General features: G+C 43.5%; 1 pseudogene; it reads right to left on the bottom strand.

Moving 5' to 3' along the window:
* Positions 1-6,047: 6,047 nt before the first annotated feature.
* Positions 6,048-6,160, bottom strand: LOC137539340 (U2 spliceosomal RNA; annotated as a pseudogene).
* Positions 6,161-24,860: the final 18,700 nt, after the last annotated feature.

The following is a 24,860-nucleotide window of genomic DNA, read 5'->3' as shown; positions in this document are numbered from 1 at the left end:
CTCAAGATGATGTTAGCTGGGACCTCCATGGAAATGTCAAATGTGTTGTCTCCCTCAGATGATGCACCACTGTGCATATAGCGGGGGCAGTGTGGTGGTTACTAAGAGTAGTGACTTGCTGCACTGCTGCATTGCTGAGCTTATTTCAGTAATGTGTCTCACTCTCATATGCTGTGCAGCAGTGTGTTCTGACAATAAACTGCTGCATGCATCGGCGTACCTACTGGGGATGCGACCCCATCAGCCGCAGGGGGGCCCGGGGCCGCTCTGGGGCCTGCCAGCGGTGTGCGGGGGGAGCGCTGCTGCCCGCCCGATTCTGAGACCCCCCAGCCAGGTGTTCAACTGGCCGCAGCGTCTAACAGACGCTGGGCCGGTTCATTCCCTGAATCACTGCAGCCCGCAGTCTCCCGGGAGGCAGAGCAGGGCTACGGCAAGATGGCTGCTGAAGCCCTGCACTGGAGACTATTTGTGTCTCCAGTACAGGGCTTTCGGAGCCATCTTGCCGTAGCCCTGCACTCTGCCTATCAGCGCGGGAGATGTGCTGCAGGAGGCTCGTCGGGAGATCTGCGCACCAGAGGCCTGGAGAGGAGACTTCTGACAGGTAAGTGAATTGTTTTGTTTTGTTTTTTAACAGGTGCATTTTTTTTCTAGTGAACGCTTCCCACATTACAATTTTTTGATGATTGTTGCCCACATTACGATATCCTGGTGACTTCTGCCCACACATTGCTATTTTCTGGTGACTGTTGCCAACATTACGATATTCTGGTGAACGCTGCCCACATTACAATTTTCTGGTGATTGTTGCCCACATTACGATAATCTGGTGACTGCTGCCCACATTAGGATTTTCTGGTGAATGCTGCCCACATTACAATTTTCTGGTGACTGCTGCTCACATTACAATTTTCTGGTGACTGCTGCCCACATTACGATAATCTGGTGACTGCTGCCCACATTAGGATTTTCTGGTGAATGCTGCCCACATTAGGATTTTCTGGTGAATGCTGCCCACATTACAATATTCTGGTGAATGCTGCCCACATTACAATTTTCTGGTGATTGTTGCCCACATTACGATAATCTGGTGACTGCTGCCCACATTAGGATTTTCTGGTGAATGCTGCCCACATTACTATTTTCTGGTGACTGCTGCCCACATTACAATTTTCTGGTGACTGCTGCCCACATTACAATTTTCTGGTGAATGCTGCCCACATTACAATTTTCTGGTGAATGCTGCCCACATTACAATTTTCTGGTGAACGTTGCCCACATTACGATTTTCTGGTGAATGCTGCCCACTTTACGATTAATTTACAGTGAAACGCTGCCCCATTACGATTATTTGGCACCTATGGGGGGGCCCTATCCAAATTTCGCAGGTGGGCCCAGTGATTTCTGGTTACGCCCCTGGCTGCATGCATGTCTGTGCCAACACACTGCTGTCTCATTTCAATTAATACTGCAACGCAGAGCAACACACGTGCCATACATTTTTGTAAAGAGAAGTAAGTGGTTGGCACTCTAAAAAATTGGTACAGAAAGATCTGTAAATTCATGCTGCAATTAATATAATCCAGCGTTTCAAAGCAACAAAGTACCATTTTATCAAGAAAAAACAGTGCATGTTCATCTGAAAAACAACTCAGCAACAATAAATCACCACAATGCATAATAAATAAATATATTTGAAGTAAACCAAGAAAAAGAGTACCAAACACTGTAGAGAATGTGTGGACAAGTTTCAAAGGTGGCTAAAAGTGCTAGCCTGGAAAGAGAACCACTATGAAAGTTGAAGCCAATAAATGGGTCATTAGACTTGGGAGCAAGATAGGAAGATAAAAAGCCAACACTGACTTTTTCTTCCACTCCCTCTTCACAGTTATGCATATCTGACACCTGTGACTGTTTCATCCGGCTATGGACTTTGTAGAGATTGCCAGTTTTAAATTGTGCAAATCATGATGCAAATCTAGCCCCAAAACATAAAATGTGGTAGCAAATCAACATTCAACATTGAGGACCTCAAGGCTTGTGTTTGCAAAATAAATAAAATAGGAAAGGAAGAAGGAAACAGTTGGAAAAGGATAGTTGAAAAATGGAAGTTGAAAAATGACAGTTAGAAAATGACAGTTGAAAACAACAGTTGAAATTTGGCAGTTGGAAAATGACAGTTGAAAAAAACAGTTGAAATTTGGCAGTTGGAAAATTACTGTTTTAAAATGGCAGTTGAAAAATGACAGTTGGAGAATAAGTGTTAAAAACAGTTGAAATTTGGCAGTTGAAAAATGTCAGCTGAAAATGGCAGTTGGAAAATGACAGTTTAAAAACAGTTGAAAGTTGACAGTGGGAAAATGGCAGTTGGAAAATGGCAGTTGAAAATGGCAGTTGAAAATGGCAGTTGAAAAATGACACGTGAAAAACTGCAGTTGGAAAATGACAGTTGGAAAATGACAGTTGGAAAATGGCAGTTGAAAAATGACAGTTCAAAAATGACAGTTAAAACAGCAGTTGGAAATTGGCAGTTGAAAAATGGCAGTTGAAATTTGACAGTTGAAAAATGACAGTTAGAAAATGGCAGTTCAAAAATGGCAGTTGGAAAATGACAGTTAAGATTTGTCAGTTGGAGAATGACAGTTAAAAACAACAGTTGAAATTTGGCAGTTGGAAAATGGCAGTTGACAGGCCATTTTCCAACTGCCATTTTTCAACTGCCATTTTCCAACTGTCATTTTTCAACTGCCATTTTCCAACTGGCATTTTTCAACTGCCATTTTCCAACTGCCATTTTCCAACTATAGTTTTTGAACTGTCAAATTTCAACATTCATTTTCCAACTGTCAAATTTCAACAGTTTAAAGGACCACTACTGTGAAAAACGTGAGCTGTTAAAGGAGAATTGAAGTGAGAGGCAGGGGCGTAGCAATAGGGGTTGCAGAGGTAGCGACCGCATTGGGGCCCTTGGGCCAGAGGGGCCCCAAAGGGCCCTCCCTCAACTACAGTATTAGCTTTCTATTGGTCCTGTGTTTAAAATAATCATGTTTATAGATACTGAATAGTGGTAATCATTAACAAACTGTTCCCCATTCCTTCTTGCACCTTTGACACTGTAGTTGCCATTGGCAGGTTTTGGTGCATCGTATCAATTGTTATGTATAGAGAGCTCGGGGGGCTCCATGTAAAACTTGCATTGGGGCCCACAGCTTCTTAGCTTCGCCACTGGTGAGAGGGATATGGAGGCTGCCATATTTCCTTTTAAGCAATGCCAGTTACCTGGCTATCATGCTGATCTTCTGCCTCTAATTCCTTTAGCCACAGCCCCTAAACAAGCACATGCAGATCAGGTGTTTCTGACATTATTGTTATAGTTTAAAAGGAAACAAATATGGCAGCCACCATATTCTTCCCACATCAGTTGCCCTTTAAAGAAGACCTAAACTCAAGCACTGCAGTCAAGGAAAACAAATATAGTTTCTGAGAACGTGTGGTGTGTGTGTCTCTAGAGCAGGGCTTTTCAACCTGTTCACTAATTCTACCACTTTTATCACCTAAAAAGCACAACCCATTTGCCTGCACAGTAGATTGGACGTGATTGGGCTTGGCTGCTGGAGCCTGAATGGAGAGCAGCATAGCACATGCGCACACACTAACAAGGAGAGCTTTGGGGCTCCCAGCAGTGGATCCCATCTACTGAGGAGGAAGGGGGAAACCTCTTTAGGATACAAAGGCCCCCTCCCTGAGGTAATTACCCCCGAACACCCCCCCCCCCCGGTGCACTTTTTTGGTACAGGTACAATTTAAGAAAAAAGAGGGCATATTGGAGGGGAAAAGTAGGAGGCATTGGTGGGGAAAAAGACTACAATTAGATTGCTAGCCTACAGATTGTCAGCAGGGCCGGATTTGTACTTCTTACCGCCCAAGGCCGACTATTACCAGCCGCCCCAACCGTATCCTACCACCTCTCTCCACACACATCCATTAAAAAAATTTTGGGCCGATGGTGTCCACTATTGGGGCTAGTGCCGAGGTCTCCATGGCAACGTGAAGTGAATCAATCACATCACACGGGGGAACTGGTCAATCGAACGATCTACAGGTGATGGGCGTGGTAGGAGCCGTCCACCACACCCACATAGTCACAAGTGGCTCACAATTGGACACTGGGTGGGGTCAGCAACACGTAAAAGCGAGTCCTGTACCCACTGCTGTTTTCAGGGTAACCGCGCTGGCCAATCAATAATTAAGAAATGGGTACTGTGAGAGGCTGCCTTCTGTATTCTGTACTATTTGCTGGTGCTGCCCCTGGTCCTTTCATCCCCCACACCAAGTGCGTGAGACCCGGCCTTCTGTAACTGCCTGCAGCTGCTGCTATGTCATTGGACAAGGTCTGGCTTTTTGCTAGTCACACACTGTTCACAAACGTTTGGTTAACGTACTGCAGCTGCCTGTAGCACAGCACAGGCAGATGCCAGCTGGTACTAATAGTGCAGTTATCCTGACCACTTTCATTTGTTTGGACACTTGCAAATAATGCCCTGCAAATAATGCCCACTGTCTGCAGGCCGCCCCTTGTTTATCTGGTGCCCTAGGCCATGGCCTATGTGGCCTTGCCAGAAATCCGGCCATGATTGTCAGTATTGTCAATCTGCATGTAGATTGCCAATATAGGTAGCCTTGCAAGTTGCTTTCCCTACCCCCGCTCAATTATAGGCAGCCTAGTCCAACCACCAGAGAGCTGAGAGCTGGGCAGTGACTCACCACAAAGCTCGGCTCCCTGCTTGCTCACTCCTTGCTGTGCTGCCCTGCGAGATAGATTATATATATATATATATATATATATATATATGTATATATGTATATATATATATATGTATATATATATATATATATATATATATATATATATATATATATATATATATATATATATATATATATATATATATATATATATATATATATATATATATATATATATATATATATATATATATATATATATATATATATATGTATATATATATATATATATATATATATATATATATATATATATATATATATATATATATATATATATATATATCCTACTAATATAATAAATGGGAAAGTTCGGATGTTTGTTACTCGATCACGCAAAAACGGCTGAACGGATTTGAATGAAATTTGGCACACACATAGTACATTACCTGGAATAAAGTATAGGATACTTTTTATTCTCATAACCAAAAAGACACAAATACAAATTTCACTGGAAAATGTAAACTGCAGCCATTCTTACACTGTTACACTGGAGGTGTGTTTAGCTTCTAAGGGTAGAATGGTTAATTTGCATATATTCAGCAGTGGTGCCTGGGAGACATCTCAAGCTCACTCTAACCTTAATTATCGCAAATTCTTTCTGTTTTAAGAAAGCAAACTTTTGTTTTTCTTAACATTTTTTTTTTTTTAGCTTTCTTGGCTCCTGTTACATGCAACAGGTGTCCCGGGTAAGCAAGGCTATTAGCCCCATGCACGGAAAAAGCGTGAGTGCCCTAAAGCACACCCACAAAACGTGCATGAGTAGCCACAGGCCCCACAATACAGCAGGGCCCTTCCGGTGTTCCCCCTTTGCCATCGGCGCAGGGGGTACTAAGGTTGGAGGACACTGGCGGCATCCTCCAACACCCGAAGGGCTGGAGGACCCTGGACTGCCCTGTGGTTGCCCACAGGGCCTGGGCCACGTGGCCATCCACATGGTCCGTGGCTCCCCCGAGAGGGAGCCAGGTGAGAACCAAAGTCCCCGGTGCCAGCAAGCTGGCCCCAACCTTGCGGCCGGAGTGGTAAAAATTCCGCACTCTCCCTAGCCAAAAGGCCGGGGAGCTGTGTTAGTTGGCTATGCATATGGGCAGTACAGACCAAAGCACCCTACTTCCGCCTGGGATCTGCCACATCCCAGGTTTTTTCTGGTGCACCTGGAGCGCCACTTCCAGGGGCAGTACGCCTAAGCAAAGCCCTCAGCCATTCAGCTTCGACCATGGTATAGATCCATTCAATCAGCCTCTGGGGAGTTACGACAAGAAGGGACACCCTGCCACAGTGCCATCCCTCCAGGTCCCCCCAAAAACCTCAAGAACAGATACTACACTTGATCTTAGCCAAAAGGCCGAGAAGCGATGTTTTTCTTAACATCTTAGTAAGGGCCCTTTTCCACTAGCAATCGCAATCACAAATCACAAACGCCAGCGATTGTGATTTTTCATTAATTGTGTTATGCGATTGCGATTTGTGATTTTCATTTGCATTGCATTATCATTGTAAAAATCGCTCCAGCAAGCGATTGCGATTTGCGATTAGCGATTTCCAAATCGAATCACTGTAGTGGAAAATACTTCTCGTGATTTCTATGATAAAGTAACAACTCTAGCGATTTAAAAATCACTAGCGATTTGCGATTTTGCGATTCAGCAATCACAATCTCTCTAGTGGAAAAGGGCCCTAAGGGGGCTTTTAGGACCATTGTAGTCCCTTACACACTCCAATGACTTCTGGGTCACCATGAGCTTGCTGGTTAGTCTGTGCCTCTCGGTGTTACAAGCCCTACTGCATAGAGAGCCAAATTAATCCATGCCATGCACTGATGAGGATCAAACAATCCAAAACAGTCTGTATGCATGTTGGATTATTATGGCTCTGTACAAATTAACAAGGTGGCACATCATTGCATTCCAGCAGTTCTGGAGGGGTGTTTACCTTTTAAGGGCAACAATGGTTAATTTGCATATATTCAACAGTGATGCACTGGGAGACATTTTAAGCTCACTCCAACCTGAATTATCGCAAATTATTTCTGTTTTAAGAAAGCAAACTTTTGTTTTTCTTACACTGTTAATGGTAGGGTTCTCAAACTTTGCACAGTTGGTCGATTTTCAAGGGGAGTATTTCTGCCATTCTTGCACTGTTAATGGCACAAGCCTCAAACCTGCCATTCTTGCACTGTTAATGGCACAAGCCTCAAACCTGGTATAGTTGATCATTGGGTGACTGGGGTTCAATTTCAGAAAGGGGGTGGAGAAACAAATAGCCAATCAGATTTGTTTCATTCCAATGCAATTTATTGTTGCCAAACACCGCAAAGCTCACAAACTTGGTAATTGAGTAATTGATTCATTGAGTGTTAGGGTTAGGAAAGTGGGCACAGCCAACACCAGCCAAATACATAAGCGGGCAACGCAGGGTCATAAGTGGGCGGAGACAAATACAAATTTTACTGGGAAAATGTAAACAGCAGCCATTCTTACACTGTTAATGGTAGGGTTCTCAAACTTTGCACAGTTGGTTACTGGGTGACTGGGATTAATATTCAGAAAAGTGGGTGGAGCCTACGAAAAACAATCAAAAATTACCTATTGATTTTTCAGGGGAATATTTCATTGCTGCCATTCTTGCACTGTTAATGGCACAAGCCTCAAACCTGGTACAGTTGATCATTGCGTGACTGGGGTTTAAATTTATATAAGGGGGTGGAGCCCCAAACAGCCAATCTGATTTGTTTCATTTTAATGCAGGTTATTGATGCCAAAGACCGCAAAGCTCACAAACTTGGTCATTGAGTAATTGTGTGATTGTGTGTTAGGGTTAGGAAAAGTGGGCGCAGCCAACACCAGCCAAATACATAATCGGGCAATGCCGGGACATCAGTAGGCGGAGACAAATACAAATTTCACTGAGAAAATGTAAACTGCAGCAATTCTTACACTATTAATGGTAGGGTTCTCAAACTTTGCACAGTTGGTCACTGGGTGACTGAGATTAATATTCAGAAAAGCCGGTGGAGCCTACAAAAGCCAATCAAAATCCACCTATTAATCTTTAAGGGGAATATTTAATTGATGCCATTCTTGCACTGTTAATGGCACAAGCCTCTTACACTGTTAATCACCTGTACCTGGTACAGTTGGCCATTGGGTGATTGGGATTCAAATTCAGAAAAGGGGTGGAGCCACAGCCAATCAGATTTATTTTATTTCAATGCAAATTATTGATGCCAAAGACCGCAAAGCTCACAAACTTGGTCATTAAGTAATTTTGTGTTAAGGTTAGAAAAAGTGGGCGGAGCCAACACCAGCCAAATACATACCTGGGCAATGCCAAGTCATCAGTGGGCAGAGACAAACACAAATTTCACTGGGAAAATGTAAACTGCAGCCATTCTTACACTATTAATTATAGGGTTCTAAAACTTTGCACAGTTGGTCACTGGGTGACTGGGATTAATATTCAGAAAAGTGGGTGGAGCCTACAAAAACCAATCACAATTCACCTATTGATTTTCAAGGCAAATATTTAATTGCTGCCATTTTTGCACTGTTGATGGCACAAGCCTCAAACCTGGTACAGTTGATCATTGGGTGACTGTGGTTAAATATTTAGAAAAGGGGTGGGGCCATAAACAGCGAATCAGATGTGTTTCATTTCAATGAAAAGTATCCATGCCAAAGACCACAAATCTCACAAACTTGGTCATTGACTATTGACAATTGTGTGTTAGGGTAAGAAAAAGTGGCCACAGCCAACAGCAGCCAAATACATACCCGGGAATCATTAGGATATCAGTGGGTGGAGAGAAATACAAATTTCACTGCTAGAATGTAAACTGAAATTTGGCACACACATAGTACATTACCTGGAATAAAGTATAGGATACTTTTTATTCCCATAACCAAAAAGGGAGCGGAGACAAATACAAATTTCACTGGAAAATGTAAACTGCGGCCAATCTTACACTGTTACACTGGAGGTGTGTTTAGCTTCTAAGTGCACAATGGTTAATTTGCATATATTCAGCAGTGATGCACTTGGAGACATCTCAAGCTCACTCCAACCTGAATTATCGCAAATTCTTTCTGTTTTAAGAAAGCAAACTTTTGTTTTTCTTAACATCTTAGTAAGGGGGCTTTTAGGACCATTGTAGTCCCTTACACACTCCAATGAGTTCTGGGTCACCATGAGCGTGCTGGTTAGTCTGTACCTCTCGGTGTTACAAGCCCTACTGCATAGAGCCAAATTAATCTATGCCATGCACTGATGAGGATCAAACAATCCAAAACAGTCTGAATGCACGTTGGATTATTATGGCTCTGTACAAATTAACAATTTGACACATCATTGCATTCCAGCAGTTTTGGAGGTGTGTAACAATGGTTAATTTGCATATATTCAACAGTGATGCACTGGGAGACATTTTAAGCTCACTCCAACCTGAATTATCGCAAATTCTTTCTGTTTTAAAGCGGAATATAACCCTGCATTTCAACTTTGCTCTAAAACATTATTTACAGCATATTATATGCAAAAAGCATTTTTTTTTACTAGACCAGCATTGGAAGGGTTAAACACAGAGGTTTTAAGTTCCGAGCAGACGTTCAGATAGTTACATTCTATTTAGTTATATGTATATATTTAGAAATGTTACACACTCTTTGGCTGTCTTCCAACTCCTTCTCAGTGAGAGAGAGGAGTCACAATAAACACTTAGATACATTTGTGTAAACAAAAAGTATCTAACTCAGCTTCGGATGCTGCAAAAATCTCCAGGGACTTTAAAGCCCTGTGTAACCCTTCCAATGCTGGTCTAGTAAAAAAAAAAATGCTGGTTGCATATAATATACTGTAAATAATGTTTTAGAGCAAAGTTGAAATGCAGGGTTATATTCCGCTTTAAGAAAGCAAACTTTTGTTTTTCTTACTCTGTCAATGGTAGGCAGGTTTCTTAAACTTTGCACAGTTGGTCACTGGGTGACTGGGATTAATATTCAGAAAAGTGGGTGGAGCCTACAAAAGCAAATCAAAATTCACCTATTGATTTTCAAAGGAGTGGAGCCACAGCCAATTAGATTTTATTCATTTCAATGCCAATTATTGATGCCAAAGACAGCAAAGCTCACAAAGTAGGTCATCCTTGAGTAATTGTGTGTTAGAATTAGAAAGAGTGGGCAGAGGTAACACTAACCAATTACATACCCGGGCAACGCCGGGCGACCAGCTAGTGTATGTATACGTATGTATATATATATATATATATATATATATATATATATATATATATATATATATATATATATATATATATATATATATATATATATATATATATATATATATATATAGAGTTTACACCTCAGATCATTGGTAAGCCAGCGAAGAGACAGCCAGGCAAGCGGTGCACGGTGACGGCGTGTATACTGCAAATACAGGAAGTGAGCAGTGATGTCACTTTCTGTATCTGCGCCATCACTGTGCCCCGGTCACCTGGCTGCCTCTTCCCCACTGATCTGAGGTCTGAATTATGCCGCAGAGCAGCACAGTGAGGAGCGAGGGAGGGGGAGCCAAACTTTGTGGAGGCAGGACAGGACCAGGACAAGTGGCATGAGGGCAAAAATGTGGCAGGCAAACCTGATGTGTACCTCCTGGCCAACAGCAAAGTACCACCCTGATGTTGTAACGATTGGTGTAGCACACAGACGTCTGATTATTGGGTGATCTGCAGAATCACCAATAATACAGACTCTATACCCGATTATGTGGTGATCTGCAGTATCACCAATAATGCAAGTATAGACGGCTGAGAACCAGATGTGTAAAGTGTTTGGTGCAACAGTAGATTAAATGGATAGATCTCACCAGAGAAGCTGGTGAGTACTATCTGAAACAACAGTGCTAGACCTCACCAGGGGAGCTGGTGGGTACTAGCTGCAATAACAGTGCTAGCCTTCACCAGGGGAGCTGGTGGGTACTAGATGCAACAACAGTAGTATAAATAATAGGTCTTACCAGAGGAGCTGGTAAAGTACTAACAGCAGGAGTGACAACAAAGTTTGGCTAAACCTTACCAGGGGAGCTGGTAAGGTACTATCAGCACAAGCGACTGAATAGTTTAACTAGACCTTACCAGAGGAGCTGGTAAGGTACTATCAGTCACAGGAACTATATAACTTAAACTAAAACCTCACCAGAGAAGCTGGTGGGTATTTAATCAAAAGAGCACCTCACCAGTGGCAAGGGCCCACTGGTGAGTAGAGAGGTCAGACAGGCAAGGTTTGGCAACCGAGAGGCGAATACAGTACAGAAACGTGAGGCAGAAGAATAGTGAGTAATCAGGCAGAGGTTCAGCAAGTAAGGTCAGATAGGCAGAAGTACAGAATCGATAAGCAATAGCAAGGTCAGAGTATAGCCAGAATCATACACAGGTAATCAGTAATACAATATAACAATAGTCCTAGTCTTGTGTGAAATCCCTGGTTTCCTCCCAGATCAAAGCACACCGGATACTAGTCTAAGGTCTGAGCGCTAACACGAGTGTATTCGCAACAGCAGACAAGTTGCAAATGACCAGTTAAGGCTTAAGAAGCCGAGAAGAGCTCACAGCCGTGCCCCTTACCAATCAGCCAATCCGAGCGGCGTGAGTCACCTCTGACGTCAGCCGACCGGCAGGTCAGCTGACGCGCCTTCTTCCAGCATAAAGGTCCTGTCTCTGCGCGCGCGCCTGCGCGATACCGCGACCCTATGAGCACGAGACAGTACCGTTCCCGGCGTGCTAGACGCCGACGGAACGGATGAGGCCTGTGAACAGGGAACAAAGGCGGCTGTAGTTGCAGATGTTACAGGTGTAGAGAGTACATGTCCATGTAGATCTCCTTTTCTCCTTACTTCAGGTACATGGTTATTTGCCATGGTATTTAACCACTACACCACTGAGGGGTTTTTCCCTCGAGCGCCAGAGCAAGTTTCACCTTTCAGCACTCCTCCCTTTTATTCCCCAATAACTTTATCACTACTTGTCACAATATTTAAGTGGTACATTATGCAAATAATTATTTTACTCTAAATGCTTTTTAATGGCTATAATAAGAAAAAAAGGGGACAAAAATAAATCTCAGTTTTTGGCCATTACAGTTTTAAAATAAAACGTTCTATTGTGGATAAAAGCAACACATTTTATTTGCCCATTTGTCCCGGTTATTGTAACATTTAAAATATTTCCCTAGTACAGGGGTCTGCAACCTTTAAGAATGAAAGAGCCACTTGGACCCGTTTCCGAAAAGAGAAAAAAAACTGGGAGCCGCAAAACCATTATAAAACAGATATGTCCCCAATATGCACAAATCGTTAGCAGATATGACCCCAATATGCACAAATAGTTAGCAGATATGTCCCCAATATGCAGATATAACCCCAATAAGCACAAATCGTTAGCAGATATGTCCCCAATATGCACAAATTGTTAGCAGATATGTCCCCAATATGCACAAATCGTTCGCAGATATGACCCCAATATGCACAAATCGTTAGCAGATATGTCCCCAATATGCACAAATCGTTAGCAGATATGACCCCAATATGCAGATATGACCCCAATATGCACAAATCGTTAGCAGATATGTCCCCAATATGCACAAATCGTTAGCAGATATGACCCCAATATGCACAAATTGTTAGCAGATATGTCCCCAATATGCAGATATAACCCCAATAAGCACAAATCGTTAGCAGATATGTCCCCAATATGCACAAATCGTTAGCAGATATGACCCCAATATGCACAAATCGTTAGCAGATATGTCCCCAATATACAGATATAACCCCAATAAGCACAAATCATTAGCAGATATGTCCCCAATATGCACAAATCGTTAGCAGATATGACCCCAATATGCAGATATGACCCCAATATGCACAAATCGTTAGCAGATATGTCCCCAATATACAGATATAACCCCAATAAGCACAAATCATTAGCAGATATGTCCCCAATATGCACAAATCGTTAGCAGATATGTCCCCAATATGCACAAATCGTTAGCAGATATGACCCCAATATGCAGAAATGACCCCCAATATGCACAAATCGTTAGCAGATATGTCCCCAATATGCAGAAATGACCCCCAATATGCACAATTCATTAGCAAATATGACCCCAATATGCACAAATCCTTCAGCAGAAATGACCCCAATATGCACAAATCCTTCAGCAGAAATGACCCCAATATGCACAAATCCTTCAGCAGAAATGACCCCAATATGCACAAATCCTTCAGCAGATCTGAAAAGAAAACCCCATTTACTCACCTAGTAAGAAGACCTCCTGTCACGATCTCCTCCTGTCTCGACCTCCGGTCCCGACCTCCTTGTGGCGCGCAACTCCGTCGGCTCCTCTTCCTTCCCGACGTCACGTCCTGCCTGCACTACACTGCAGGGCTACGGGAAAATGGCCGCCCGAAGCCCTGCACTGGTCCGGCGGCCTCTCTGATAGGCTGCCGGCCAGCGGCAGCACACGTGACGTCACACGCGCAAACGTCACACGCGCGCCGCAACCACTGACACCCACTACCGGTGTAGTGTCAGAATGGGCAGCCCTGCAGCACCGGAGCCGGGACTGAGCCGCGGCAAAGGGGAAAAATCCGCTTGCGGCTCCGGAGCCGCGGGTTGCCGACCCCTGCCCTAGTACAATGTATGGCGCCAATACCCTCTTGGCATACATATTAAAGAGAACCCGAGGTGGGTTTGAAGAATATTATCTGCATACAGAGGCTGGATCTGCCTATACAGCCCAGCCTCTGTTGCTATCCCAAACCCCCCTAAGGTCCCCCTGCACTCTGCAATCCCTCATAAATCACAGCCGTGCTGCTGACAAACAGCTTGTCAGAGCTGGCTGTGTTTATCTCTATAGTGTCAGTCTGCTGCTCTCCCCGCCTCCTGCAGAACTCCAGTCCCCGCCTGCATCCCTTCCCTCCCTGCTGATTGGAGGGAAGGGACGGGGGCAGGGACCGGAGCTATGCGGGAGGCGGGGGAGCAGCTGAGACTGACACTACAGATGTAAACACAGCCTCACAGCACGGCTGCGATTTATGAGGGATTGCAGAGTGCAGGGGGACCTTAGGGGGGTTTGGGATAGCAACAGAGGCTGGGCTGTATAGGCAGATCCAGCCTCTGTATGTAGATAACATTCTTTAAACACACCTCGGGTTCTCTTTAAAAAAGGTCAGTCCCTAAGGTAACTATTTATGAAATTTTTGTAATTGTCTTGTTTTGGGTAACTGTGGGAGAGTGTGGGAGGAAAGGAGTTAATTTTAAATGTAATTGTGGGTCTTTTATTAAAATACATTTATGTAAGTGTAATTTTACTATTTGGCCACAAGATGTCCTCATGCATTACTTTATGTTGCATACCATTAGTACACTAAACAGGAAGTAATGTGTGGATGTGTATCCGGAAGATACAATGATGCAGGCATCTCATTGTTATGGCATCTTAGATCAATGAATGAGTGGTTAAGTGCTGTACCAAACCTGATTTCAGCATGGAATGGTTAGAAGCTGCAGGGACAGCACTACTGGGCATTTGCCTAGGACTTGGTCTGGGCCTATAAGTGACCCAAAAGTCAGGGTTTTCATACATCGTAGCCTGGTTCAGAGGAGACCCTGGCTGTCTGTTATCCCTCTCAGCTAATGCAGGGGTTAGGAAGAAAGCATGGAAAATCTAATATAACAGGGATTAAATAAATTCTGTCAAAAATGCAATTGAATCAATTAATAATGATCTCCTGTTCACATCTGCTGCAATATATAACAGAAATGTTATTGATCAACCTCCATCATATATAAACATTGGCAATATGAGAAAATGAGCAATAGATTACAGTCTTCTCAAGAAATCACATGAGTACATTAGTGATAGTACATAGTTACTATCCAGCAGAGGGCACTCTCATACTGGGCGCATATACAGAGCAGCAACCCCAGCACTTACCACCATAAAGCCTCACTGAGCCAGGGGGGCGAGGCCATACCACGCGCTCTCAAGCAAAGCATCAGCAGCCAGCCCAGCCAAGGCCACCAACACAGGCTGACAAAAGCCCAAATAAAACAGACTATAGAAAGCTGCAAGGAACGATACATAGAGGAATGGAGAAGTGACAAAGAATTCCAAGAAACTCGCTGTCTATCAATCACTACAGAGGGAGTACACAATGGCTCCATATCTGGGGAGGCTACATCACCACAAAGACAGACAGGTCTTGAGTTTGTACCGTCTGAGTGCCCACAGCCTGGAGATAGAGACAGGGCGGCACAGACAGACATGGAAGCCCCGGGAGGAGAGACTGTGCAGACAATGCGACCAGGAGGTCTTGGAGGATGAGGCCCACTTCCTGCTACACTGCAGCAAATACGCACCTGTGAGGACCGCCCACTTCCAGAGACTCTCCGCCCACATCCAGGATTTTACCTCCACAGATGAGGAGCGGAAACTCTACATCCTACTGGGGGAGGAGGAAACAACCGTGCAAATAGCTGCCCGATATGTCACAGCCTGCCACCAACTGAGAGGAACATGATACCACATGGACTGTATTCCCCCCCAATACCCCCCTATGGACTGTATATCCCAGTCCCCCATGCTGCCCCTTACATCATCCACACACCTATGGACTATATACCCCAACTCCCTATATCCTTCCCTATTCCCACAACCCCCCCTCCCCCCCCCCCCCCCCCATGTTAATGTTTTGTCTTGTTTTGCTTTGGCAATGCTAAATGTATTTGGTCCTGCCAATAAAGCTTTTTTGGATTTGGATTGGATTTGGATTTGGATAGATGGGGGAGCTGAGCTACTCAGTACTGCCCCTTTAGTCTGTTTGCACCATCTTCTTTCAGATCTAAAGAATCGGGAACACTCAGGCAAATGGAACACAAGGACATGAATCCTGGATTACTAAATGTATTACAGGTACCTTTACCTTTTAGGTAAAATGTAGCCCTGGTCAAAAAGGGGCCCGGAGACTCTTAATTTTAATATTGTACTGTAAATGTATGCGACTTAGGGGGCCTCTAGTGAGTCCAGCGCCCTGGGCAATTGCTAGTTTAAAGAAGCATCAGTCCAGGGGCATAACTCGACTGAATGAGGCCCCCCTGCAAAAAAGATTGCATGATAGCATGAGGCCCCCTTGGTCCATACTCACCCCCCCCCCCCCCCCCCAGAGTGGGTGTAATATTTACCTGTTATCAGGTGCTGCAGGTCTCCTCCATGAATAACAGCCCTCTGCTGCCATTTGGCATCTCTCGGTCACGTGACTTGCATCAGTCATGTGATCGGGAGCCAGAAAATGCGGCTGTGGCTGTGATGCATGGAGGAGACTTGCTACACCCGGAAGCAGGTAAGTATTACACCCGCTCCCTGCGCTACTCTGCATGGAGGGAGGTGGTGGCAGGGGATGGTTTTTATAAGGGGAGTTTTTTTAACATATAGATATGTATATTTACATATATGTATATTCTTGCTCTTTGTCTTCACTTGAAGGTCTGGAGAGGGAAGAGAAGCGGGCCCCTAAAGCCCCTGCCCTCCGGGCCCCATTCATGCACCTTTTATGTATAAAATCTGTTCATACTACCTAGAGGTCTGGAATCTGGTTAGACTGCAGAAATCCTGTTATATGTGTTGTCTACCAAAATTAAAATATTGCATAAATATGATTTTGTTGCTTACTTGTCATTCCAGATGTGCAGTCTATTGGTATCTACGGAGACCTTGGTGCTATAGTGCTGTAATGGAAGCCTTCAGAGGCCGGGCAGCCTTATGGCTCCCACTTGCGTGCTGAAGCGCTGCCGCTCCCTCCATTGCCGCACCTTTTCCCAGTCTACAAAGAATGGTGTGAAAAACTGATGAGGTATATCCTAAAATCACAGTTCAATCTGCAGCTAGATGCCATTTCTGAATTAATATGATGCTTCACAACAGCTGTAATAAACATTCACTGAACAGTGTTGCTCAAGAATCCAATTCCCATCCAGTTTTAAAATTATTTCCCACTTGTCCTCACATATCTCCTCTCTGTAAATTTGCTCCCAGTCTGATTTTCAATCATTTATATCATATGGCTGATTAATCTCTCTGCAAATTCAGCCAGCCGTGATTTATGAGGATTTCACAGGCACAGCGGACTTGAAAAGGAGAATGGAAAAATGCTGATTGCTGAAAGCCCAAGTCCAGGCACGGCTCGAAAATACACGGCCTGATAACTCAGTAAGTACAGTCCCTCAATGTTAGCATTTGTAGTGGCTATTTACCCTTCTACAGCTAAAAATCAGGTTCTAATCATCTAGTTATGTGGCCTGAAGCGCTGATGATGTTGTTTTGCTCAGCGTCATCATGCTGGAAGCCTTTAGGACCTCCAGAGGCTTCCCATGTCCTCCTCCAGACCACTGCTGGATGCCCCTGGACGTTCACAGCCGTGTTCTCATCCATAAATGGGCGTGGCCACACTCAGGATGCCTTGCGCCTGCCCAGTAGCAGTGACTTGTTTGGCTTTTTCCTCCAAGCAGCTCCATGCTAGTGAGCAGGTGCAAGCAGGGCCGGATTTCTGGCAAGGCCACATAGGCCATGGCCTAGGGCACCAGAAATTTGGGGGCGGCTAAGTGAGGGGCAGTAAAGCTGTTCTATGCAGCCATCCCTATCTACAAGGACAGCTTTAACCTTTGAACTCTCTGTCCTGTACTTGTGTCGTCCCTGCAAGACCTGTAAGCTCTACCCTGCAGGTGTACTTCAGCCTAACTCTCATAGTGACTCAATGGGTCCATCATTAACGAGATGGCAAACATAAAAGTTCTTAAAGAGAACCCGAGGTGGGAATTACTTTTACTATTGGGGCACAGAGGCTGGTTGTGCGCACTAAGACCAGCCTCTGTTGCCCCATCGCGTGCCTCCATGTCCCCCCTGCTCGCCGCTATACCCCCCGCATTGCTGGCGACACGCAGCGTGTCGCCAGCTCAATGTTTACCTTGCGCTGTCAGTCAGCGCTGCTCCCCTGCCTCCTCCGCATCGGCGCACCCGCCCGTGTCCCTTCCCTCCCGCTGATAGGAGGGAAGTGACGCGGCGGGTGGCGCCGATGCGGAGGAGGCGGGGGAGCGGCGCTGACTGACAGCGCAAGGTAAACATTGAGCTGGCGACACAGCCAGCAATGCGGGGGGTATAGCGGCGAGCAGGGGGGACATGGAGGCACACGATGGGGCAACAGAGGCTGGTCTTAGTGCGCACAACCAGCCTCTGTGACCCAATAGTAAAAGTAATTCCCACCTCGGGTTCTCTTTAAGGAAAACATAATTTATAAACTATACGCGTATTACTGAAATGGTTATTGTCTGTGACTTCCAATGATGGAAAGTAAGTAGAATTCTCGGGCACACAGAGATAACAACCATACGTATAGTTGGCCTTGGGCGGTAAAAAGTACAAATCCACCCATGGGTGCAAGGCCCAAGGCCTAAACAGTGCAGCCGCGCTTGTTCAGGAAGGGAAACACGTCTACTCACACTCTTTGACAAGTCCTTGTTGAAGAGGTTCTAGAGGTCCCAGCACTGGATCAGTGTAGGCAAGGGGGATGGGGGAAGCCTCTGAATTATACAAAGGCTTCCTTTCACTGAGGTGTCTGTTTTATCTATTTCCAGCACTTTTTTTTCCCCTTAAAGTGAACCTCCAGACTAAAAATTGACTCAGCAGCACTGGAAAGGCCTGGTGTTTAACTGTTTCACAGCATCAGAACTTTTTTTTATTCTTATACAAGCCTCATTTTTAGCTGCACAGAAAAAAACTGCCCGGGCATTTTTCCCCTAATGCTGTGCAAAGCATGATGCGATTTCTGATGTTGTTGTTCTCGTTCTGCTGTTTTGGTGCATTTTTTTTTTTTTTTTTACATTTTGAATTTGACATTTGAAGCCTAGCGTGTGCAGCTGGGAGGGGTGATCAGGACACAGGACAGTTGGAACTGTGTCTTATGCTCCCTGTCACCTCCTTTCAACCAAAAAGATGGCTGCCCCCATGACAAAGATAGCAGCCCCCATGAATCACAAACATTTGCCTGTACTTTTAAAATGGGGTGGGTAAGAGATTATATTACCTATCTATTCTAATTAACATAACTAATGTAATTTAATGACAGTATGTTTGTTTAGGCTGAAGTTCCCCTTTAAGGTTTCCTTTAATATTAGTATGATGGAAGCAGGAGACCTATTGTACAGGGGAGTGAGATTTGATCCATACTCCAAGGGGCATAACTATAATGCATGGCCCCACACCAAAACTTTGAGGAAGCACCCCGATGTTCACATCCTTTCCCTTTGACACCTTCACAGCATGGGGGCCCATCCAACAAGGGTAAAGAATCTTCACACTCATAAGAAGTGGAACCACAAAGCACCTGATCTGAAGGATGCCCCCCTTTATCAGAGGGGGTGTGAAGTAGTAGTTGGGACCTTCTTACAGCTCTGAGCCCCTGTGGTCGCAGGTGCTGCTCCCCTGTAGTTCTGCCCCTGCACATACCCTTTTGGGAGAGAGTACCCTATTGTCCTTTCTCCAAACTGGAAAAAAAGGGATACTGCATGCAACCTAATGCTTATGAATGCATTGCTGTATTGAACAGCTAACAAACAAACATGACATGTTCATGGTTTTATTGATTGTCTAAGTATGTGCTTCATATTTGTTTAATAAATACATGGCTTTAGTTTAAATGAATTACCTCTTTCGTGGACCTGTACAGCTTAAATTTGATTTTTAAGACAAAAATATTCCCCTTTAAAAGTGCATCTCAGCACAACTGAGGAGGTGTGAACTATTCATAGACTTGGAAACGTACACCACAGTGCGCAAAACAGTGTCAGTTACAACTCAAGGGCCTATATGCAGTTGACTATGGCCTCAATTCACTAAGATCATGCTGGAGATTATAAGGCAAGATAAAACTTACCACCACACAGTTAAGGGGCCCATACACCTAACGATTTTCCCGCCGATATACAGCAGATTCGATCACTGTGATCGAATCTGCTGTGAAATCGTTGCGCAAACGCTGACAGAACGATCGATTTCCATACGAAATCAATCATTCCCGTCGAGCCGTCTGTGCGGAAGATTTTTCTCGATCGCCGCCGGGTCATGAGTGCGTCGATAGCGGCGTTCAAATGTCCGTCGACCGACGCAATACAGCGGCAATACATTACCTGATCTGGCCACTGTCACCGCTGCTCCGTCTCCTCGCTGGGCTCCGAGTCCAGCAGGCTTCACTTCTTCCTGTCCCGGCAGGAAGTTTAAACAGTAGAGCGCCCTCTACTGTTTAAACTTCCCCGGACAGAGAGAAGTGAAGCCAGCCGGAACCTGGAGCCCAGCGGAGAAGAAGACAGCTGTGACAGCGGGTACAAGCGCCGGCGGAGCAGGTAATATATGGGGGGAGGAGGGGGGGGGCAGCGGCAGCACCACCACAGATTGTGATCGGTTTCATGCTGAAATCGATTCACAATCTGTTTGCAGTACAGGCAGCCATACGATCCCTCTCTGATCAGGTTCGATCAGAGAGGGATCTATCTGTTGGTCGAATCTGATGGCAAATCGACCAGTGTATGGCCACCTTAAGAGAGTTATCTTATCTCTTCATTCCTTAAGTTGCCTCCTCTGTAGTTAAGTTACCTCCTCTGTAGTTATTTTCACATGCAGTTAATTAACAGCCTGGCCCACATGCAATTCACTTTTTCACCTGAGTTTTCTTCCAGGAGATAATTTTACATCTTCGATTTATGATAAATTTTTAGCACTTTGCAACGGAAAAAGTACAAAAAAGTACTTGAAAATGTACTATCAAAATTATTTTGAGTATTTATTTGCTTGTTAGTGGTTTAAAATGCATATTATTGACAAGTTTGAAAATTTCACCTAGGTGAATTGCATATGGGCCCCTTTAACTTTAGAATTCTGGAGTTATTTTAAGGATTGAAGAGTTAACCTAAAGACAGAAGAGTTAACGTTAGGTTTGCCTGAGGTAAAATGTTTCCTGAATACTACATGCCTCATCACCATGGTGATAACTATAGAAACGTTATTAAAGACAGGAGATAAGCTTAGTGAATTGAGGCCTTTGGGCCATATGCAATTCACTTTTTCACCTGAGTTTTCTCCTAGGTGATATTTTTAAACTTGCCAATAAAATGCCTTTTGAGCCACCAGAAAGCAAGGAAATACTCAATATCATTTTGATAATACTATTTTACCTACTTTTTGGTACTTTTTTAGTTGAAAAGTGCTGAAAAGTTATTTTAAATCGAACATGAAAAAATATCTCCTGGGAGAAAAGTCAGGTGAAAAAGTGAATTGCATATGGGCCTTTATCTCCTGAGTTTTCTCCTAGGTGATATGTTCACACTTTGTCAATAAAATGCCTTTTAAACCACCAGCAAGCAAGCAATAATTTGGATAGTACCTTTTAACCAAATTTTTGGTATTTTTTCAATTGTGAGGTGATGAAAAGTAATTATAAATAGATGTGGAAAAAAAATTCTCCTGGGAGAAAACAAAGGAGAAAAGGGTTTTCTCCTAAGCTTTTTTTCCTAGGAGATCATTTTCCATCTATTGTTTTGAATAACTTTTCAGCACTCTGCAATTGAAAATGTACCATAAAGTAAGAGAAAAAGTACTGTCCAAATTATTCTGAGTATTGGTATTTTCTTATTTGCTGTTGGGTTAAAATGCATTTTATTGATAAAGAGTGGTATGCAATTCACTTTTTCATCTGAGTTTTCTCCTAGGTGATATTTTCACGACTTGTAAATAAAATGCCTTTTAAACGTCCAGCAAGCAAAAAAATGCTCAAAATAATTTTGACAGTACTTTTCCACCTACTTTTTGGTACTTTTTCTATTGTAAAGTGCTAAAAGTTATTTTAAATTGAAGATGAAACATTAGCTCCAAGCAAAAGTGGCCTGGGGTGTTAAAGAGGAGTTGTTAGGTATAGGGTCTCAGAGAAAAAAAACACATATATCAGTAGCTAAATATTGGCTGTACTTACATTACATATGCATTTCACAGTCCATGTTTGGATTTCACAGAATTTTTATATAGTATTTGCAGAGAATGATGCTCCTGACAGCTCATGGCAGGTTCCATTTTTGTCTGTCTCCTGTGAAGCCAATTGTGATGTCATATCCTCCCTGCTTCCTGATGATTCCACTCACAAAAAAGATCCTAATGGACAACACTACTGTGCAGTGAATATTAATTAGCCATGTGGCTAGGAACAATAGCGGACTCATGCAGTATACTCTAACTGTGATTTTTCAGTGCTGGCTGCTGTTACAAGCTGCTGTAACATGAGCCTGTAACGTCTCACTGAGCAAGCAGCCTTAGGGCGTGATAGGGAAATGAAGGGGGATGACCCAAGGTAGTGCAGAGTGGGGAGAAGCAGCCCCAGAATGCTTTGCAGTATCTGTTATGCGTCCTGCCGGCCTCCTTCAGAGCTTGGGAATAACCAGCCTTGCTGTTCAGCACACATCATAGTAAGAGAGATTTTTAACTTCAGTATTGCCTTTTTGGCATCCTTCTAAACTGAGGTTTAAATTAGCTTTTGCAGCCTGACAGTTACTCTTTAAATACCACCTAGGAGAAAGCTTTGGAGAAAAAAGTAATTGAATAAGTTCAACTTGTTAGTGCAAAAGTATCCCAGTCTTCTTTAGCAAAGTTTAGCCACGCTTTATGCAATTCAAATTGAAGAATTGTTTTTTTGTCTTGTTTTTTTTTTTTTGCATAGACAACTAAGATGTAAATATAGCCCTCTGTAGCTCCAAAATATTTTTATAACGAGTTTTTAACTAAAGTGAAATGACAAGTCAATCCTCCTACAGGTCATGCTCAGAATCCAGCCCTGCGTGATCCAGACCTCATCTTTTCAATTCAATAGCTGACATGCATGCTGCGCAGTACGTCAATTCATCCTTCAGTTAATGGCTCCAGTGTTTTCCATGTTCCTCTCTGACCTTGGATCAAATGTATCTACATAAGCTGATACTATTTGTCATGATGTGCAGATAAATTGCCTTTACCTTTCCTTGCTGCAATTAGGTTTTGGTGGTGCAGGGTGAGGGGTGGGGAGGGGAGGGAATTCTCCTGCCCGCATACCTTGCTTTCCACACTCGCTAGGTTCATTTACTGCTAGACCTAAGGGGGAATGCGCATGGCCAGAGGTCAGGCTTAATGAAAACATTCTATTATCTGTGCCAGGGCCGCTTTATCTAAAGGATATCCATTTCAATACGGCATGAGCAAAGGCAGAAAAAAACATCAATTATAATTATCTGGAGGATGTAGAAGACAATACATCCTGTTTCCAGGAAGATAGAAATAATGCCATTCTTATTAAACCTGGACTGTAAAAATAATCACAATTTAAAGAAGACTCATGAAAGTGCTGCAAATTGCGGTATTTTTACCATAAAAATCAAATTTCAACAGCAACTGGTCTGAGTGTATTAAGTGATAAAGATGCAAATCTTGCATTCAAAACTTGCAAAACTTTTTCTACTGTTATGGTTTGGAGTTATCACATACTTTATGAGCACTGGCCCTAGTGCCAAACAGTGCCAAAGAGTTGAATGCTGGGAGTTCTTTTATCTATAATGTATTCCTCCTCTTCCATGTATTCTCCTGCCTAGCTTTCTTATCTGAAACACCTCTGCTCACTTGTGTTTACAAGCAAGGCTGAGGTGACTCAGCGATTGGAGGAGAAAACAGTGTAATTCCTAGTATACACCTCAGTGGGAGTGTCTGGAGACTCTGGGAGGAGGGCAGCTAATGAATACACAATAAGCAAGAGAAGAGAGGGGGGAAAACAAGAGTCAGGGGGGATATGATGTCAGCATTAGCTTGGCAAGATGGCCACTGCCTAGAATAGGATTCTCTGCTTTTCCTTTATAAAATTCATGGGAATCATTACGTGGATAGCACAATATATCTGTTATGTAAGTAGAACTAGTATTTATCTACTTATATATGTGTTTTTTATTTTTAGGTTAGCATGGGTGTCACTTGTTCTTTAAAGAAAACAAAAAATTAACATTCTTAGCTAATGGCTTATACAGCATAACACAACAAAAAAATCTTTAAAGGGGGAATTAAACACTGTATTATCTTTTCTCCCGCTGTACAATACTACTTTAGGGCCCATTCACACTTGCTGATCGCAAAACACTAGCGCTTTTGCTAGAGTTTTGCTATGGCCATTTTGCGCGATTAAGGTGAAAAAAATCGCCATTCACACTTGGCAATTTTTTCTCAATCACGTTTAGCGCTTCTATAGCACTGAAACGCAATCGCCGGGAAATTGCCTGAAAATGGTGCAGGCTACACATTTGCGTTTAGCGTTTTGGGGCGATTTGCGGCGATTAGCGCAAATCGACAAATAAGAATGGGCCCATAGGGTTTCATTAGACTAGCGCTTTCAAAAGCGCTAGCGTTTGAGCGTTTTTCTGAAATCGCCGGCAAAACGCTCAAGTATGAATGGACCCTTTTATAGAGCCTTTGCAATTATTTTTACTTAAAGAGGAACTTCATCCTAAACAAATATACTGTCATTAAGTTACATTAGTTATGCTAATTAAAATAGATAGGTAATATAATCTCTTACCCACCCTGTTTTAAAAGAACAGGCAAATGTTTGTGATTTCATGGGGGCAGCCATCTTCTTGGTTGAAAGGAGGTGACAGAGAGCATGAGACACGGTTCCAACTGTTCTGTGTCCTGATCACCCCTCCCAGCTTCGCGCGCTAGGCAACAAGAACAACAACACCAGAAATCCCATCATGCTTTGCACAGCATAAGGGAAAAATTCCCAGGCAGATTTCTTTGATGGGGCGGAGCTTAGCTTCTGTGCAGCTAAATATGAGGCTTGGGTAAGAAAAACAAAGTTCTGATGCTGTGAAAATGTTAAAGAAACACCAAGCCTTTTCAGTGCTGCTAAGTAGATTTTTAGTCTAGAGGTTCACTTTAAGCTTTGTGCAATGCAAA

This window comes from Hyperolius riggenbachi, chromosome 11 (assembly GCF_040937935.1).
Source record: "Hyperolius riggenbachi isolate aHypRig1 chromosome 11, aHypRig1.pri, whole genome shotgun sequence".
Taxonomy (NCBI): Eukaryota; Metazoa; Chordata; class Amphibia; order Anura; family Hyperoliidae; genus Hyperolius; species Hyperolius riggenbachi.
The sequence above is the reverse complement of the archived record's forward strand: the minus strand, read 5'-3'. Positions and strand labels throughout refer to the sequence as shown.